This window comes from Pseudopipra pipra, chromosome 1 (genome assembly GCF_036250125.1).
Source record: "Pseudopipra pipra isolate bDixPip1 chromosome 1, bDixPip1.hap1, whole genome shotgun sequence".
NCBI classification, from domain to species: Eukaryota; Metazoa; Chordata; class Aves; order Passeriformes; family Pipridae; genus Pseudopipra; species Pseudopipra pipra.
Genome location: NC_087549.1, coordinates 122,291,519 through 122,304,538, shown reverse-complemented (window position 1 = coordinate 122,304,538; position 13,020 = coordinate 122,291,519). Strand labels below are relative to the sequence as shown.

General features: G+C 46.1%; 1 long non-coding RNA gene across 1 annotated transcript; it reads right to left on the bottom strand.

The window, feature by feature from the left end:
• Positions 1 to 451: 451 nt before the first annotated feature.
• On the bottom strand, positions 452 to 6,752 carry LOC135420498 (uncharacterized). The gene is made up of 2 exons (XR_010433571.1): positions 6,171 to 6,752; positions 452 to 970 (listed from the first exon to the last, which is right to left on the bottom strand). It is a non-coding gene; the product is annotated as an uncharacterized LOC135420498 (long non-coding RNA).
• Positions 6,753 to 13,020: the final 6,268 nt, after the last annotated feature.

Here is a 13,020-nt window from a genome sequence, read left to right as displayed (position 1 = left end):
AAATATTACTAAACATACGATATCACTGGCAAACACAGAAGAAAGTAATTTTCTATTTCGAGGAGCTTTCATTTAGTGAGAGTTTTCACATGCAGCTGCAGAAACTGGGTCTATGTACATATGGTTGTATGTATGTTGGTGTGTATGTATCTGTAGGACCAAATGCTGCTCTTTAAGACATGTATGAAGATTCAACTCACCCTGCTATAATCAACTTAAGCAGGAGCAGAAGACTAAATTCCCTGGTATTTGATCATAACTATAGGAAGCCTTCAAGAATTCCTCCAAAAGAAATTGCATAAATAATTCTTGGAACTTTAATAAAATGCATATGTAAAAGCACAAAGGACAAGGCATAAATAGAAAAATTGTAATAATAGCTTAAACACTGAATCATACATTAAATAAACCTCTCAGTCACTCATTCTCAACATGAACTGCACATACACAGTTTTGATTATGCAACACTTTTAATGTTGCCCTTTTGGATAGAGAACAACCTGCAAATACCTTTCATCTGCCCAGCCAGTTGCTTTAAACAGTTGTGCTTCTTAACACACTGACACTGAACTTTGGTGAGCCTTCTCACTCAGCCCTACTCACTCAGCTGCAGTGCTTTGTAGCCATTTTCAGTGGAGTGAAAGGCAACTCACGCTTCAGCCCACTTCTTTATTGGGCTGAGGAGGACCTACACATGACCAACATGTGGGTTGGGAAAGCAGCTGTGGCATTGTTAGCCCGCACTCACTTCCCACATACAGTACCACCCCGGGATGAATGAACTGACCGCAGACAATTGTCACCCACAGCATTTCTAAGGAGCTTTTTGTCTGCTTCCATTGCTTAATCCAACAGACTTCCTAGGCTGAAGTTAGCACTGTGTATACTGATTTTCACCTTAGGAATGTTCATCTTGGAAACTGATGATGGTGTGGGACAGTCTTTCTGCTTCCCTTGAGTACAGATCAATCTGCAGTAAAAAAAAAGGGGACAGGCATTTTGCAGTGAAGAACACCTGGTTTTCTCGTAATTACACCTGCTAATCTCATAAAATATGATTTTTCCCCAGAACTGCTGAGAATGTTTAACATTTTGCAACCTTCATAAAGGGCTCAGGACTGTAAATCCCACACTAGTATTAGCAAGCCTTCAACCATAGTGAGTCTATGGACGTGAGTAACTGCACACAAATGGAGGTAAAGGAATTCACAGATTGTCTCACAGAGTCTTAAGAGGAACCCAAAGGTCTTTACAGACCACAATATATCTCACACCCAGGCCCCCTGGTGGTCTAGTGGTTAGGATGCGGCTCTCTCACTGCCGTGGCTCAGGTTCGATTCCCGGTCAGGGAACTTCCCCAGGCAGATGGAGCTCGTCAGCCCTGTAAGGCCATCCATCTAAGAGAAGGTCACTCTAAACAAACCTATGTCCTGAGGACCTCGCTGCCACTGTCCAAGCTTGCTCGGCCCTGGCAGTTGAACCTTAGGATTAAAGGGTGGGCTCAGTTTAGCGAACACTGTGTCCCACCTAAAATATCCGCTGCGCAGGCTGGAAGGGTAATGACCTTTCCCAAATCTTCGTTCGCGAAGACTGGCCATGAATATCTCACACCCACAGAAGGATCTCTCTACAAAAGGACTTCACACATTGAAACCTGAATTGGGAGCATGTCAGAAGAACAGAGAGATGAATGATCCCCTGTGGCACTGAGCCCTCTGCTGCTGCCTAGACTAGTAATCCAAATGCTTTGCTAATTTAATTCTTTATTCAACAGAGTGTTCATCCTGAACTTCAACCATAGGAGCTCTGAAGGGAAGAAGAATGATTCCCGTGCTTAGGTTTATGTGTTTTGCTACCCTGGACTTTGGCCAGCTAGTCTGTATTAGGGCTATGCATGGCCTCAGGACATGCTATGAGCTGGCAGAACTCATTTTGGCCAACAGAGAATTGCACTTTTCTTTCTTGCTGGTCCAATTCTTGGGCATGTGATCCTATCACTTGCCATGCACTGGTGCTGACGCTCATCATACTAAAAACTGTGTGACAGAGGGGTGGAATGGCATGGTCAAGGGAAGAAGACAGGCAGGAAGAAACGGATAGAAAAGGACAAAAGCCTCTTGTCTTCCATAGGTGAGAATCTTTCCCTGGACTTGTCTGTCTTTTGAACTGATGCTGACATATTACTGTCATCAGTGAGACATGGAGAGCACTTTCAGCATTTTTCCAACTAAAGAAGTGAATTCTGACCAAACCACCATATCTTTACAGAAGAAACACTTGTGTTTCAGCCAAGATATATAAATGCGTAACGGGGAAGGGATATAGAGAGCTATAGTGTGTTTGCAGAAACATAAATCCTTTTGGGCAGCACAGACTTCTTCCCTGTACTTTGGCCAGGAACATCAGCTGTCTCAAATAAGGTGGACATAGCCTTTGCTTCTTGGCTGATACATAAAGGATCAAACCAGCACTTAGAAACATGAACTGCAATTGCCTTAACTTGCAGCTCAAGGCTGTAACTGTATGTCTCTGCTGCAGATTGGTGGGCTGCTGAGCAGCATTCCGTTGTCCCTTGTTATGTGTCATCTTTCTAAGCCTCAACAGAGAGTAGTAAAGGGCTGTATTTTTTATTCCTCACTTTGGCTTTGGCACATAAGCCCCATTGTGCTGTCCATCTAGTCCTATTATTTACTGCTTTCTTGGTTTGCTTTTCACATTAAGCCTGTGAACATCACCAGTGATACTTCAGCATAGGCTGTGGCCATTCTTTGTGTCCTTACTTGATTGTTGGATCTTGCCCTAGTTACTCACGTATGTAAGACTAAATGTGTGACTCTTAGTAGCTCTGTGCAAGAATTTCCTAAGCACTTCTATGCACTGTCCGGCATTATACAGCTGGACCACACTGACTTTCTCTTCAGGGAAATATCTGAGGTTCTCAGACCCATCTATCTTTACGCTCAGTTGCTATCTGATCTCCAGGGGCTCCACTGCAGTGTTCCCACACTGTCAGGCAGACCTGCTTTCTTGCTTCTTTTGCACTGATTAACAACTTCGTGCCTCTTCTGACTCCCAGCTTCCCATTGCTTTGTGGGTACTTTGTGCCCAAATTCCCAATAAACACTGAACTGGTTTTGAGCTCTGTTGATGAAAGCTGTGATCTGTTGTCTAGGTACAGAGTCATGACAGCCAGACCTTGCCAAGGGTACTGCAACGTCTTATTCTCAGTCCTTGCCTGTATGTTCTTCACATAGCATCATTTTTGCTTAGAAATTAAGTAAAAAATTAGTATGGCTAATAGGATGATTATTCAGGATCAGGTTTATATCTCATGATGCAGTCAAGTGGCTCCTTTTCTGTTCTCCTCTTCACTCTGTACACTCTGCACTGTCACAGATCTGCTCTGCTTTGTGCAGTCATGCCATGACACTGGATCTTCTTTTGTCTGTCTGGTTTTGCCCTGTGTGAGAAGTATGGACACACCACATAGGAGAAGACCCTTTCTCTGACATTTAGACAACCACAGTGCAGATCTAAACAGATGAGCTGTCCCTTGCAAATCCTTGCAGAGCCAATGGAAAGAAATAATCTTCAAACATATTCAGCTGGTTTAGAAAAGTTAAAATAGAGCAAATAATGAACTACAGTCCACTGACAATATTGACTACATCTTCAATGACTAAAATGAGAACTCGGTATCTCTATGTGGAGTTCGATGACACGATCCCTCCCATGACACTCGCTCCTAAGTTGCTTAGCACTTTTAAAAAACCCTTCATCTTGTGTTCTCATCCCTCAGCAGATGTGGCTAACTCATCTGCTGCTGCATTTGCAGCTGTTGGTTGTCCCAGTCCAAATGTACTGAACATTTTAGTGCCTTCAGTACTGTTGTGTTTGATGCCTGATTTGACTGCCTAGCACTATCTTTGAGAAGGACTTTTAGACAGGATGGTAAATTCTCTTTTATTGCATAAAAGATTTGTGAAGGCTCACTAGAGAAAATGAGCGATGCCATTTTCTCTCATTCCAATCTAATGTTGAGTGCAGTCCACAATGGCTTATTCACCACACTGCTTGTTGTCAGAAGGCATATTTCACTAACAGCCAAAGGCAAACTGGCAAAAAATTTCCCATCAAAGAAGCACAGGGAATGGGTCATTCTCAGCCCAGACATTTCTCCTTTCTGTGTTCACATGATCTCTACTTACAAATGCTACAGGCTAATGGCTTCAGAATAATGATGCTGCTAGATTTCCTTTCCCAGTATTACCCTTTACCTCATGTTGCTGCACAGAATAGCAATGTTTTATGGTATGTGCCTGGCTTAAACTATCTTTATGCTTTCCAGTGCCCACCTGGGGCTTCTGATTTAACTCCACCATGTGGCAGCTGCCTTACTGCTTAGCAGTACTCTGCTGCATGTGCACAGCATCTGGACATCTCCACTGATGAAGGCATTTCCTGAATGAGTCTGAGTGTGTCTCAGAAGGAGAATGGAGCTCAGCAGAGATTGCCAGATGCCCAGAGGAGCTAGTCTCATCCTTCTCTGCTGCATGTAGTCTGTGGTCAGCCTCATACCCCTGAGCAGCTGCCATAGCTTGGTATCATGAACCTTGCTTGCCTCTTACTCAGGTTTCCCTTTCTCCAGTGGTAGGATTTTCATCCATGAAAGACAGCTGATGCCAGACCTACAAAAGCCCTGTTTGTGCCCACTACCTGCCACAGGTAGAGTAAGCTGAATTAGTGTCCTGTGACAAGACAGGACTGAGCAGAGGATTTATTTCACTGTCATGCTCTGTGTATTAGGATGAGCACATCCAACACCTCATGGATGTAATGGTTCCTTCTCTCCAGAGGAGCTGATGTAACATTTCAGCTGATCCTGATAGAGCTGGCACCTGAGTGGCCTCTGAGCCTGCGGGAGCTGAATGGTGGGCAGCCCTCTCCCCTGTCTGTTCTCTCCCATGAAGATCACGGTGCAGAGATCCTCCTCTGTAGTGGATGTCTTGTTGTCTGTCTTGTTGCTGCCTGAGTCACTGCTTTTTTATTTTCTGGAAGAGCTACCCAGGAGTACAAAATGGTCCTGCTTCTCTCACCTCACAGAAGACAGTCCTTAGGTGTGGCAGGTTGGTCTCCATCCTGCTGTGGTGAGGCTGTACATCCACCTGGTGCCCAAACAGTGAAGTGAGGGTCTGGTTTCAGACCCTGGGCAGTGTCTCCCTTTCTCCCTGGATGCGGGTCTTATGTCTGCTGGTCAGGGAAGGTACTTTAGCAGAGGTTTTGCTCCTTTCTCTGGGCAGATCAGCTGCCCTCCAACTGTAGGAAATCCTTCTAAAAGATCAGATATTTCTACTGCAGAAATAACATGTAGACAGGTTGCCTGAGAAACGGTGTCTCTAAACAGGACCTTTCTGATGTAAAAGTGGCAAGCCAGAGTTTCAGCCCTGGACACACCCTCTCCCTCAGCCCTCCTGCCCTCACATGAAAGCAGGGCCTCTCCAGCTACTCTGACCGTGGTCAAAGTGGACATCAACTCTTCCTTACCCAGGCTTAGCTTCTGGCAACTGCATCTTGCTGACTTCTTTTTCTTGCCTTTCATTTATACTTTTTAATTGCTCATCACCCTTTGCAACATGAGGACTGAAAGGGCGTAGATTTAGATTAGACACTGGGAAGAAATTCTTCACTATGAGGGTGGTGAGGCACTGGAACAGGTTGCCCAGAGTAGCTGTGGATGCCCTATCCCTGAAAGTGTTCAAGGCCAGATTGGATGGGGCTTTGAGTACCTTGGTCTAGTGGAAGGTGTCCCTGCCCATAGCAAGAGAGTTCTAACTAGATGATCTTTAAGGTTCCTTCCAACTCAAACCATTCTATGATTCTATGACGATTCTATGTCTGGGCTACATCTATGATCACTTGAGGTTGTTCTAGTTTTAACTCCATAGATTTTACATTTTTCCCTTTTTGCAAACATATTTACTTCTCTCATTCCCCATAATTAAAGTGATAGCAATCCCGTTTAATTTCTGCCATACAAATCCATGCTCTACAGACAGAATGACAGCACTTTTTAACTTCAGCTCAAATTAAAACTGAAGTCTCATTGCTGCCACTTTCAGAAACCCAGAGCCACAAAGATTAAGATAATTAATAAAAATAATAACAGATACATCTGGGGCTGGCAGCTCTGCTATGTGGAGGGTAGAGCACACCATGGAAGCCTCGAGATGTGGCAGAAGGACCCCCACAGCAAGGTGACCTCGGGAGAGAGGGACCCCTGGAGCATAGGGACCCTGGGGCAGAGGGACCCCCGCGGCAGAAGGACCCTGTGGCAGAGGTACCCCGGGACAGAGAAACCCCCGCGTCAGTGTGACCCTGGAGCAGAGGGACCCCGCAGCAGGGTGATCCCTAGGCAGAGGGACTCCCACAGCAGGTTAACCCCAGAGCAGAGGAACCCCCGGAGCAGAGGGACCCCGGGGGCAGAGCGACCGTCGGGGCAGAGGGACCCCCGCGTCAAGGGACTCCTGCGGTAGAGAGACCCCGAGCCAGAGGAACCCCGTGGCAGAAGGACCCCGGGGCAGATGGACCCCCACGGCAGGATGAGCCCGGAGCAGAGGAACCCCGCAGCAAGGTGACACCGCGGCAGAGGAACCCCAGGGGCAGAGCGACCCCACGTCAGGGTGACCCCGGAGCAGAGGGACTCCCGCGGCAGAGGGGCCCCCGCGACACAGGGACTCCCGCGGCACAGGGACCCCGGGACAGAGGGACCCCCGCGGCACAGAGATCCCCGGGGAAGTGTGACCCCGCAGCACAAGGACCCCCGGGCACGGTGACCCCGCGGCACAGGGACCCCGCGGCACAGGGACCCCGGGTCAGAAGGACCCCGGGTCAGAGGGACCCCGGGTCAGAGGGACCCCCGGGCACGGTGACCCCGCGGGCTGCTGCTGCCACCTGGTGGCCGCCCGTGTCCCGGCGGCGGCCGCGCGGATGCAGCGCCCCCCGGTGGCGGCGCGGCCCGGCCCGGCCCGGCCGGTCACGGGGGGGCGCGGCGGAGCGGAGGGAGCGGAGCGGAGGAAGCGGAGCGGCGGGAGCGGAGCGCAGCGCGACGAAAGAGTCCTGCGTTTGTGGCGAGTGCGTTACGAACCGGTAACAAACGACCCAGATCGGGGAGGACTTACGTTGTTTGATTTCCCCTTTGTTTTGTCTCTTTCTCTGCGTTTTGCTTTCACAGAATCACAGAATCATCCACGTTGGAAAAGACCTCTGAGATCATCGAGTCCAGCCTTTGACAGATCACCACCTTGCTAACTAGACCATGGCACTAAGTGCCACATCCAGTCATTTCTTGAACACCTCCAGGGACGGTAACTCCATCACCACCCTTGGCAGCCCGTTCCGATGTTATACAACATTTCCATTAAGAAATTCCTCCTGGTGCCCACCCTGATTCTCCCCTGGCACATCTTGAGGCTACGTTCTCTTGTCCTGTCGCTTTGCCACAGCTCTCTTAGAAATCTGCACGGGAACCATCACAACTGCACCACAAGAACCCAGCCTAGCTGCAGCTGGTCATGGCTGAGCCACTTTTTACCCCGCATCCACAGTTGCTCTCCCACTATCCTGTTCCTGGTGGTACTGAAGCATCTCAACACCCATCAGCCAACAGCTTCATTCCTTCAAAGCAGGTGAGGTATGCTCAGTGCAGGTGTGGAACAGGGAAATCCTGACAGACTGTTGCACGACAAGCACCATTTTCTGGTGCTTGAGGGATCCCTGATGACACGCCAAGATGCAACATCCACCCTGGGCAGGGGCAGGCATGGCCTCTGTCTCTGTCTCTTCAAGTCTGCTGACCAGACAAATCCCGACTTTACACTGGTGGGGCAACAACTTTATGGAGTCCTGGCTCCAGTCCAGCCTTTCCATTAATTACATTCAGGCAAAGGATCTGCTTAAAAAAAGCAGGTGTTATCTGTAGCCCAGGTTCTGTTGGGAAACAACTTACCTCAGACACTGACAAGCAGTGACAACCTCTATTATATCTGTGTTACAACACTGGTAATAAAACTGACCAGTAAATCAGCACAAGCAAGGCAGGACTACTGAGGTACAGAATAACTGATTAGGAGTTAGGCTGAAAAAACCCTGAAACCTAAGCCTGGCTCAAGCCTCAGGCCAATTTGTGTTTCAAACATTTTATTATTTTTGCAAATATAAACACAATAATTACATGAGCATGGGAAGGAAGCTCCGTTTTGTTCCCCTCCCCACCAGAAAGCTTCTTGCTTGGCCTGGAGTTAATAAATACATCACGAACCCTGCCTTCCCCTTTTCCTCCTTTGCCCCCTCAAATCACTGAACCTTTCGAGATAGCACTGATCAAGGGAGGTTCTCAAAATGTGTTGCAAAGGTGGGCAGGAGAATTTTTGCCTCCCTTGCCCGCAGACAAAGCTACAGGTCTGGTGGTAAGGTTCTTTGGAGGTCTGGGGAAAGCAACAGGTAAGGAGATGGGAAATTTCAAGACTGTGAAAGCCCTTGGAGCTCAGAGCTCACTGATGAGTGGGAGAAGGCAGCAGCATGATGAGAGGGGGGAGGATGGAGGTAAGACAGTAGGGCACAATCCAGCATCTATGGTTCCCCCCACGCTGCAGGAATTGGCTGCCTCCTATCCCTTTGTGACACTCATCTTCATAAACCCATTTTGGGGAAACAGCATCTCTGTTTTGTTGACAGGGAAACAGGGGATGGTAAGTGACCAGGATCACAAAGGTAGTTCATGTCTTGACTGGAAATAGAACTCTGGCCATAGGAACTAGGTGGATAAGGAATAGGGAAAGGCAAAGGGAGGGAAACCCAAACGGCTGTGGCTTTTAAAGGTGGAAAAGCACTGGATGCCTTGGGGTCTTCTCCAAACAGCATGGGAGTCTGTCTCTTGCCAAAAATACTAGTTGAAAGTACTGGCATTCTTATTTTGCTACAAAAAGACTTGTGGACAGGACTTGGCCTCTAAACCACAGCAAAAACTGTGCAAGAAAAACAAAACCAATCCCAAGTTTACCTGGCAAGAAAAGTATTGATCCAAATCTCAGCCACATGACATATTGAATGTCACGTATAAAATGGTATCATCATGATTTCATAAGTGTTTGGGCACATTCAGCATAATAGCAGCTGACCTCACCCTACAAATGTGTGGGTGACTCCACCGGGGCAGGCTGAGCAAAAGGAAGAGCTGTATGGTAATAGGGAGCAATGCTGGGGGCAGTCCTCATCTCCTTAATAGTGAGCCCCACACACTAGAAGTGGCTTCTTCACATATGGCTGAAGGCAGAAAAGCCCTTTCCCAGCCCACTGTTGCAGAAACAACCAGTACTTCTGCAGATGTCTCACACTGCTCAAGTATTTTGTCCGAAGGTTTTTGCTGCTTGGACACTCATGTGTGCAGCACCAGCAGCACATGGCATGCTCCTTCAGGGAGCAAACCTCCACCAGCCTTGAGAGAAGGGATTTGGTTTAGAATATAAAGCTGGGTAAATGGATGAGAAAGTCACATTCCTCAGAGCCTGCCAACAAGATGGGGAGTCCTTCTGCAAACAGCACCATAGCATAAGGTGAGCAGCTGTTTGTGGTGGTGACAGAGTCCATTTCCTATTTTCTCAGAAGACCAGTTTTTTTCCTGGGCTTCAGGACTTTTTAAATTCTTTGGATGCTGTTAATGTGTCTCTCAGTAATGCTGCTTGCTCTAGCTCGTGATACTGTGTCAGAGAGACAGTTGTGGCCACAGCATAACTAGAGAACTATTCCTTGTCAGGAAAAGAGGCCAAGTGTTGGCCACTCCAAAGGGAGGCAAGGAGCCAGGGCAGACACCAAAGGAGATGACACATTACTGGGGACTCTGTGAAAGGCAGTGAAGAATCTCTTTCCTACAAGCTACAGTTTATTTTTCAAAGGTTGGGGCTGCTCCAGCTGCTGCAACTGGGAGTGTCCTCGCCTTTGATCACTCGCAATTATCTGGCAGATTTAGTGATGCCTCACCTACCCTCGTTCAGCTTGCCCCTGCCTCCAGGTTGCTGATTTAGAAAGGCTTTAGCAAGCTTACTTTTTTTCCTATTTGTTTTGGAAAATAAAAAGCATCTGCCAATTCAGTGTAGATTAGATCTTCCTGTAAGTCAGAAGCTCTGCAAGCTGCTCACAGAAATATTTGTAGTGACACTAAGATGAGAAGAACCACATCTGGCCTACTCCACACCCTCTTGTTTAAGCAGCAGCACACAATCCATACACTTTAGTTACAAAATAGCAATATCCTTTAAATTTGCATGGAGTGAACCCAGAAAAAGAGTTTCTGGAAACCAACAAGGAAATATTAATACAGTGCAAAAAGTGATCCAAAGCCTATAGCCCCACAGAGATATGTTGTCTAAAACATTGCATTAGCTAGTTTTTCTCTCTTAATCCAATAGGACTGCATCTCTGGAGCAATCCTTTGTGAACATTAAGCCTCCTTGACCATAAATCTTAGCCATTTGACACCCAAGTTATTAAATTATGTTTGTGTTGTTATATCATAACATGAGGCTTAACCATATATCATGCCCCCATGGACAGCATAGAACCAACAAATGGTAAAACAAAGCTCCTCCTTCCAGACCTCTTTAAAGCTGAGGGAATCTCTGTAACTTGCTGGCAGTGCTGGCCTGCATTTGGAATTGTGTTTGATTTCACTTAGTAGTAGACCACGTTACATTTCCTTATTGTCTAGGTCATTAAAATATGGCTACTTTTACAAGGAAAGACAAATCACTAGCAGTAGCACATAGTCGTTTCTTATTACAATTCTTAATTGGCATTTCAGAGGGGTCATAAATATTGTGTCATCAGTAATAAAATGTTTGGGACTGAACACAACTGAAAGAAAGAATCATGGCATTGAATTATTTAAGGTTTAAACTCTACTGCATAGTCCTGGGAGGGTCTTTAGGAGCATTCTCTCCTCCAGTGCGGATGGAGGGATGTCTCATTCAAACACCATATGGATGCTGTCTAACAGTTCCTGTCAGTTGACTGTGTATTGAGGATCAGCTGCGGTTGCTTAGCAGTTTCTGTCTGCTGACTGACCCCTGGGGGAGCAGCACACATGATAGCTGGAAATCAGAATATTCACCTCAAGTAGGGCAGCGTTTTTTATGGTGAATTATGAAGTCAGTGATCTGCCTCTTGACATTAGAGATGAATACAACCATCACATCTTGCCTCAAATCGTATTATGACTTCTTCTTGTGGTTGGTCCCAGTTGCTCTCGCACCTTGCCTAAGAATATTTTGGGTCTCCCGGGGCTAAAAGTCTTCATGGTAAGCACTAACACTTCCAGATTCCCTTTTGGCTGTGGTGCCAGTATGTGTGTGGCCACAGATGTTTTTCAATTGCTGCAGGCTCCTCCAGAGGAGCCTTTACAAGAAAAACTCCTGCCAGGTGTCCTTCTGCCCCTGCATAAGAAGGAATATGGACAATTCCTGACACCCAACAATTCTTGCATTACTTTCCAATTGCTTCAGCTTTCTGCATGCAAATTTCTTTCAGAGTAATTTCTCTAACATCCTCAAAGTCTGTACCAATGTTGTAACAGTGCCTTTCTCATTACTATAATGTCTTTCTAGTTATCGATTCTTGGGGCTTATTATGTGAAAATTAGAAATACATTATTACCAGAAGATCCATTCTCTCAACTGTGCAGACTTTTACAACCTGGCATAATCTCTTAAAATCTGAATTGTTTGCCATGAAACAGATCTTTTTTTCTTCATGAAGATGTCAGAGAATTTCAATTTCAGCTAATTCTTGCAACCCTAATGAGTTTCCTTCTCTAAGGAACTGGCAGTGTTCTTTATGCTGTAATAGTTCCAGGAACAATTGGAAACCACTTGGATAATAACATAAGGGGTTTTAGATCAATATCACTTTTTTAATGTGAAACTTTTGCCAGATCTGACTATCTAAGCTGTATTTTTTTTTCTTTTCTTTTTTATGAGGAATTTCCTGAAAAGTTCTTGTGCATTGAGAAAGCTTGATACAATTATGCACACTAAAAGGTGACAATCAAAAAGTTGATGGAGAGAGTCCATAATATGATACCTGGAAAATTCTAGTGTTGCGGCATTGTAGGGACGATTTACAAATAGGAGACTACTTATTTTATGCATTTTGTATATTTTACTTTGTATGCTATAAGGACTGCATGCTCTATGAGTCTGACTGGAGGTCAATATGTCTTATGAACCCACTAGAGACATCCCTTCTGTTCATATTAATCAGTCAATATATTAAGAGTTATTTTATTTGTGTTGATTGAAGCTTGCATTGACAAAATGTGCTTTTTTTTCCTGGCAAGTTAGGCTGACTGAACTGTACTACCCCACAGAGGAGAAATATCGACTCAGGTGGCAAGGACATGCCTTATCCAGCAGTGACTGGGAAAAGTTCCCGGGCTTCAAGAGGCTTTGTATTTGGCCTAAGAAGGCTGGATACACAGCTGTTGTCATAAAGCTTGCGTTACCTGTCTCCAGATAACTATTTCTGCATTGATTTCCTGTTCACATCAGCTCCTAGCCTTTTTTCTTTGCTCTGCAGAAATGCCAAGCTCCTGTTCGTTTCAGGATTTCCAGGGTTCTGGAATCAGCTCTCTGGGTGATACTACAACAAGCCTCCTGGCATTTCAACCATATGCTGAACTTCTCCAGAGTAAACCTGCTCAAGGTCTTCATGCCTTCAAAACCTTTAGGGAAACTAGAGGATATCCTGGGTGGTTTTCAGACATCTCTATTCTTATGTGAAGGAAAAGCATGGGTACCTCTCATAGCCATCCTTCTGAATGGAAGAAAAGTGGTTCTGGGAAATGTCTGTAGTCTGTAGTCTGCCCCAAAGCTGCTTCAGATTTATCTATTTTGCACTGGGAAGGATCCTACCCTTCTTCTACATGTTGCCTTTTTTAGGGGGGTAGTGTCTCTGGGCAAGGTTCTGTCT